This window comes from Cupressus sempervirens, chromosome 8 (assembly GCF_028749045.1).
Source record: "Cupressus sempervirens isolate cs-2001-9-10 chromosome 8, ASM2874904v1, whole genome shotgun sequence".
Lineage (NCBI taxonomy): Eukaryota > Viridiplantae > Streptophyta > Pinopsida > Cupressales > Cupressaceae > Cupressus > Cupressus sempervirens.
In genome coordinates, this window is record NC_143125.1 from 308971054 (window position 1) to 308978329 (window position 7276).

Consider the following 7276-nt stretch of genomic DNA (forward strand, 5'->3'; position numbering starts at 1 on the left):
TGTGAAACATTCTTTTCCATTATCATGTTGACCCTAAAGGAAATCTTGGTATTGTCTATTAGTGAAAAACACTTAGTCATTTTCTAAGCAATGTTGGTCAGTCAACACTATGACTAAGCCACTATATAGGTTGAGAAAGTATAACACAAAGTGCACATATTTAGTTCATGCTAATTGCTAGTTAGTTTCAAGTACACTTAAGAGTCGTTAAAAACTTTAGTGAATTGCAAGTGATTCAGGATACAATATATGCTAAGAAAGATAGAGAAATTTTATAGTATAAACTGAGAAAAGTTAAGGCCATGAAGAACACTATGCATCGAGCATCAAAGAAGTATTAGTGATGAGAAAAATAGTTTTTGTGTATGAGTTTGTAATGGAACAATAATTTATGTAAACAATTTATTTCAAGATGAAAGATTGTTTTAAAGATCAAGGATTTGATTATGCATGTCAATGAAGATCATTGATCCCTATGAAAGGAAATCCACCAATGAGAAAATTAGAAGGTTCAAGCAAAAAAATGGATGAATCTAGATCATTGATCATGATCTAGAGGCTTCTCTAAATAGCTATATAAGGAGGGTTTTAGACCTAATTAATAATTGTGTGATTGAGAGGAATTTGGACGTGAAGTTTTGAGTTGAAGCAAATGTGAAAGATAGAGGTGATCGAGAAGTGCAGTGAGGAGTCATTAAAGATCAATCATAAATAGACAATATCATATTGGATGGAGGAGATCTATTATCAGCATTGAAGTGCATACCAAAGGATCATGTATTGATACATTCTAACATGAATTTTAGGGTTAATCTCTTAATAGAGTTGCTTTAATAGGCCTTTTTAAATTTCCTAATAGAGTACTTACTTAGTTGTGATGCAAAATCCTTTAAATCAAGGTAGACCTAATAGTCTTGTAAGACTTTTAGAGGGAAGACCCTGCATAGGGTATATCATTAGAATTGATCAAACATTATAGTCTTAACGCACACACACACACACACACACACACACACACACACACACACACACACACACACACACACACACACACACACACACACACACACACACACACACACACACACACACATACAAACACACACACACACACACACACACACACACACACACACACACACACACACACACACACACACACACACACACACACACACACACACACTTTATAGTTGTATTAGAGAAGATTATGTGGGTGTCATCCCCATTGTAGTTTTACCTTCACCTTAGAGGGTTTCTACATTACCAAAAAAAATTTTCAAGTGTGTTTTGAGTTTATGAGTTTTTATTCATGTAATTAGATATTATGTTGAAGTACATGATTGTATTGATACAAGGTTAAGATTTAAAGAGGGTTTATGGTGGAGACATCAAATATGGTTCATTTTTGAAGTATTAAAGTTTTATAGATCCTGATTCACATCCCCCTTTTAGTATCTCACTTTTCCTAATAGATTTCTAACAATTGGTATCAGAGAAGTGTACTCTTGGAAGGAGTCTAACCACTTAAAAGTTAAAGATATTGAAGATGGAAGCCTATAAATTGGGAAAGATCATTGAAATCCAAAATCTAGATGTTTATTTTTCATTTGAACAAGTCAAGACTACAAAGGAGACATTTAAGCAATCATTGAAGAGAGGGAAAGAGATGACAATTTAACAAAATGACATACAATACAATGAAAAAATTATTGAGGAATTGTTTGATAAAGGAAGTTCTAGTGAATCTAATGCAACAATAACATATCTATTGGAAAATAACAACATTATAAATAAATAAGTTAGAGCACTAAAAAGAGAAGATTAGATATAAGCAGTAAGACTATGTGAACACTACTACATTTGAGTTCAATTTTTGACCTTTAATTTTGACCAAGGCCTTTTTTTGGCTTGTTAAATTTTTGTTTAGTTTATGAACCTAATTTAGTTGAAATTTCAACCAAAATGCTTGATTTGCTCAAAATTTTGACCAAATTGGGTTCATAAACAAAAAAAAGAAAAAGGTGCACACAAGATTTATTTCACAATTTGGGCATTTTGTGTGGGAGCTAATTTAGAGGTGTACGTACTTTGGAGGTTTTCATTCTAGGGAACTTAACTTGGAGATAGGGGAGGGATTTTGATTCTAAGGGGGAGTTTTTGGTGCCTATAGAGGGGGATGAAGAATTTGACAGTGTTGGAAATATAAGAGGAGTAACTGAGAGGAGAGAAGTGAATCAGTTACTACTAAAATAAATCCCAGATCCCTTAGATCTCAGCACAAAACATAAACTTCACTAAAAAATATTGTTTCTCGGTAAACATACATGCACTTGGTTAATACTAATAATATGTAGTAACTCGGTAACCACTCAAATAACAATTGCAACTCAACAAATGCTTAACATGAAAATCTTAAGATATTATCTATGATTAACCTTAATTAACTTAGTTGAGTACACATGAAAGAAATAACATGAACACAAGTGACACCAAGATTTAATATGGAAACCCAATTTGGAAAAAACTACTAATTACAGCTAGTTACTAATTTTTACTCTTCTAAAGTGAACCTTGTTCAGATCCAACCTTGTTAAAGGTTACAAAATAAATTATTAGGCATGGCCCTGTTAAATGATTTAATCACCCTATTAGGAGTGGCCTTGTTAGAGGTCTTTAGACACTTCACTCTAGAAATGCAACCTTGTTAGAGGATTTACAAACAGCTATTAAGCCAACTCTGTTAAGAGATTTAGATCATTACTACAATGATTAGAGAGTAACAATTAGATGATTTGATTTCTCATGCAACTATGTTTCTATTTTAGATCTCAATTCTAGCTTTAATTCTTGATCCTTCCTGATCAAATGTATCTTTGTAAATCCTCAAGGATATTCAGCTTATCCTTGTAATTCACTTCCTCTTTGCATCTTCTATTCTTCCATACACTTGATCACATTCAATTATCAACTTGACCTTATACTTATATCATAGACATTATCAAGTTGGCTTGAATAAATGTTAGAATAATTAATATTCATCTCCTCTATCTACTAGAACCAACAAACAAATCCATTAAACTCAATATGCCAAAAAAAGAAAATCCTTTGTTAGCTGACCCTACTTGGTAGACACTAACTTAGAAATAATTTTCCTATGTTAACCAACTAAACTTGGTTAACATTAAATCTTCACAAAGTTCCTTTGGTAATTGAGTAAGCTCAATTAACACTGATTCCATCCAACTTTTCCTTTGTTACTCTAGTGAGCTTAGTTAATACTCAACTTCTGTGAACTTCTCTTTGACGCCCAAGTGAACTCAGGAGACACTACCTTTTGAACTTGGAAAACATTGGAATGCTCTACAAACATAGGAAATTTTCTTCATTGCCCAAGTGAGCTCGACATACATTGACTAGTGAAGATATAATATTTTCTGTAACATCAAATACAATACATAATTAACCAATTGTATTCAAAAGATGGGTCACAAATAATTTTGGCCTCATTGGGGTGAATTTATAATGTTCCACCCATAATCGTATCAATTCCAAAATATTCCATCGGATCTAGATTATTGTTCATATATCAAAAGATTGTGAGATTCAACTATGTTAATCAATCTTGGCAGAGGAGGTGAATGCATGCTTTGGAGATCTATGAGTGTGAGATTCAATTGTGTTAATTCTAGTAGAGAAGACATGAATGCACACTTTGTATAAATTTTTGCGAGTGACATGAGTTTGAAGAAATTTATCTTCACACATTTGTTGCACATTTCTACAGTATTCTTGTCCATTCATGTAGGCAGAGTTTTATTCTTATTTTTTCTATAACATTAGAAATCTCATTAAATGGATTTAGTTTTTTTTCAAGTGCTTCATGTGATTGAGAACTTTATCTAGTCAAGACTTTATTTCTTTCCCCACACTGTTACAAGTTTATACCTAGGATACCATGTTTTTATCTGTGGTTTATCATCATCACTAATTGTCAATTTATGGGCATATAAGGTCATAGGAAGTTGTCATAAAATTCATAAGTGGGTTTAAAGGTGTCACTTTTGGCTAGTGGGTAGGGGTATGAGATTCCTAAACCCTAGCTAAGAATGTTCAATGACAAAGTTATCCTAGATTATGAAGACAATAAGGAAAACTTTCATCATGGTAAATCAATATAACAAAAGGAAGAGTGTGTCAATATATTATGCTTCCTTTTAAGTTTCATATCACTTCAATATTGTAAAGTCATGTTTAGATTATGGTTTCTCTATGAGCATACAAAAAGGTACACAAATATGCATGATAACATTGGATTTCTATGAAATGATTTTTCCATTACATTCTAGAAGATGCATATAAATACAAATCTAATGGAGGTTGAAATACATGCAAGATTTGATTCTAGAGAATAACTTATATTCTAGTCATATTTAGGCACTTAGTCATTTGGTTGTATGTTTTATGCCTGAAGAGAAACTTACTCTACATCTAATAAACAATATAACCATAATTCACAATAATGAGTGAAAGAGAAAGCCAAAAGTTGTATGATTGTTCAACTCAAAAGGGTTGAATAGAGACTCTATGACCTTGGTGGAGGATATTTTTGAAAGGGTAAATGTTTGAAATACAATTCCATTCATTTCTTTAGAATCATCTTCTCAGGTTGTCTTCTTTCACCATTATGCAGAATGCACATAAAAAAAACTTGGGTGACCTTGATAAATCTTCCAATGCGCACTAATATGTTATTCAATGCCAATTCAAGCTTTCACTCTTCCTTTCTATGTTTACTCCTTATTCCAAGGGTCTACCTTCCTTTGAAGACAAAACAATTCACAAGGTGATGATTCAAGTCCTAGGGAACTCTAGACTTCTTCAAACTATGTATTTATCCTGAATATCAATAATAAAAACACCTTATTAAGTTTGGACACACAAATTGCAATTTTGTAGCTTTTAGTCTTCTTGCAAACTAGGTCTCTCCTAGTAGTTTTCCTCTAAAACAAGGGTAAGGACATGGACTTAGGAACTTTTGAGATGGATTTAATCTACTTAAATGTAACACTTTCACTTCCCCAAACACCAAGTACAAATCTTACTCCAGCAACACAAAACACCTACAAATAACACTTTAGCATAATTGATCAAGTTATAATAGGGCTTGACAGAAATTCTTCAAGTTGGGCACATGAGATTGATCCAATGGTTTGGTGGCATTCTAAAGAGTTAGTTTGATCCAATACATCAGGATATTAGGACCCACAACCTCCTTATGTTGTTACCATGCTCAAATAGTTCATGTTCAAGCTAAATACATGGGCTTATTTAGCCAAGGGCATCAAGTTACAACCAAAAAGCAAGCTTCCCCTACCCTAACATTTTGGAATCATGAATTACAGTGTCCTTGCAAGTTAGAACCACATCTTTGTTTTAAACCTTGAATTTGAGGGTTTCAGACCTACATTGACACAAAATGTTATGACTTCCTCTAATTTGAACCAAATTGATCAAGACTAGATAAAAATGAAAGCTAATTCAAAAATTCAACTTCATATAAATTTTATTTAATTCAACCAATTCATACAATGCTATACAAAACAAGTTCCTTCGAGAAAATAGGTTTTTCTTTGATAAAAACTTACTATAGTTCGTACAATTTGATGATCTTCTTACATAAAGATGTTGTATGCCTTAAATATCTTCAATCAACTAATTCAAACCAAATCTTGGTGGTTATGAACATTTGGAAGTTAAAAATCCTTTTCATAACAACTTTTCAAAAATTTGCATTAGCAATTTTTGTAATCTTTGCCAAATATGACAACATTTTGCATTTTGACTCCTAATTGATGCCAAATGATTCCAAATCCTTAGGAATGGTGGAAAATGCATATCTAAGGAAAAAATAACTTGTTTTCAATCATTAGATTCCAAAACACACAAAACAACAAAACACATCCTTGTGGACTAAGGATGCTTTTGGTCTATATAATGACCACAAAGATCCTTGTCCACACAAAAGGATAAAACCAACACACAATGGATGGTGTCAACACATCACATCATTATTACATCAACAAAAAATGAAAATACAACTCTTAAAGAAGGATATAGGCATAGGTTCCCTAAACTACACTAGCTTAGGTTGAGGAATGATACTTATATATTCAATAGGTTGGGCCTTGCTCTCAACTTTGTGAGCATGTGACATTAGAAGTTTCTTTGGTTGGAACATCAGGCACATCTTGAGCCATAACATGTAGATTAAGAGAAGTTCAATCCACTTGAGGCCTTTGACATTCAATCTTGCTTCTTTGAATTGTGTTCTTTATCTTTTAACCCTTATACCTCTTTTAATTGTCTTTTTTATTCCCATCAATTAATATTGCTTCACTTATCTCTTTTTTTTCAAAAATAGAATGTGACTCTTGGACTTTAGGCTTCAAAAAGGGAAATACCTTAATCATCAACTTGCACTAAATGAATGACTTCATATTAAAACCACCATCTACTTTGATTTGTTTGAGAAACTTATAATATTTTAGGACTTTAAATTTAAATGACATAAATGGAAGGGTTGTACAATGAAGAAAATTTTAATGTTGGCTAAAGATTTTAAGGCAAGAATGAATTAACACCCTCAAATTTTAGTAAGATTAACACAAAAAAACTATCATCACTTTACACATTGGAATAAATATGTACACAACTTGATGAAAAGCAACTACAACCTATACAAAAGCAAAGCTAACTATTGTATCTAACTTATATGAACAACAAGAAGAATGCAACAAATTTGCTTGTAAAACTCAGTTTTTTAAAATTTTGTTTTGCAAAAACTTGTTCCCAACCCATACATTTGGCTTTGTAAATGCTTAAATAGTACTTTTAATATTATAACCACCTTAAGAAAGGTAAAAATACCTTACATTTCAAATATCTTACTTATTTCCCCAAGGTTGCACAAAGTTCAAACATGGTAACTTTGTCAATTTTTTCAAGTTCATTAAAACGTTGGGCTTCCTTGACACCAATGGAGGAAATAATAAACTCTTATGATGTTTTAAACCTCATTATACTTCTCTCCACTTTATTTCATACCTTGTGACCATGTTGTGGTTTTTTAACCACCGTTGACTGCCTAGGAAGCTTTTTGATGTTTTAAATGAGTCTAGGAATGTGAAAATTGGTTGCCCTAATCTTGTGAGAATGATTTATGTATATATTTGTAAATCGTTTATAATCTTGTAATATTTTTTTATTATTTATA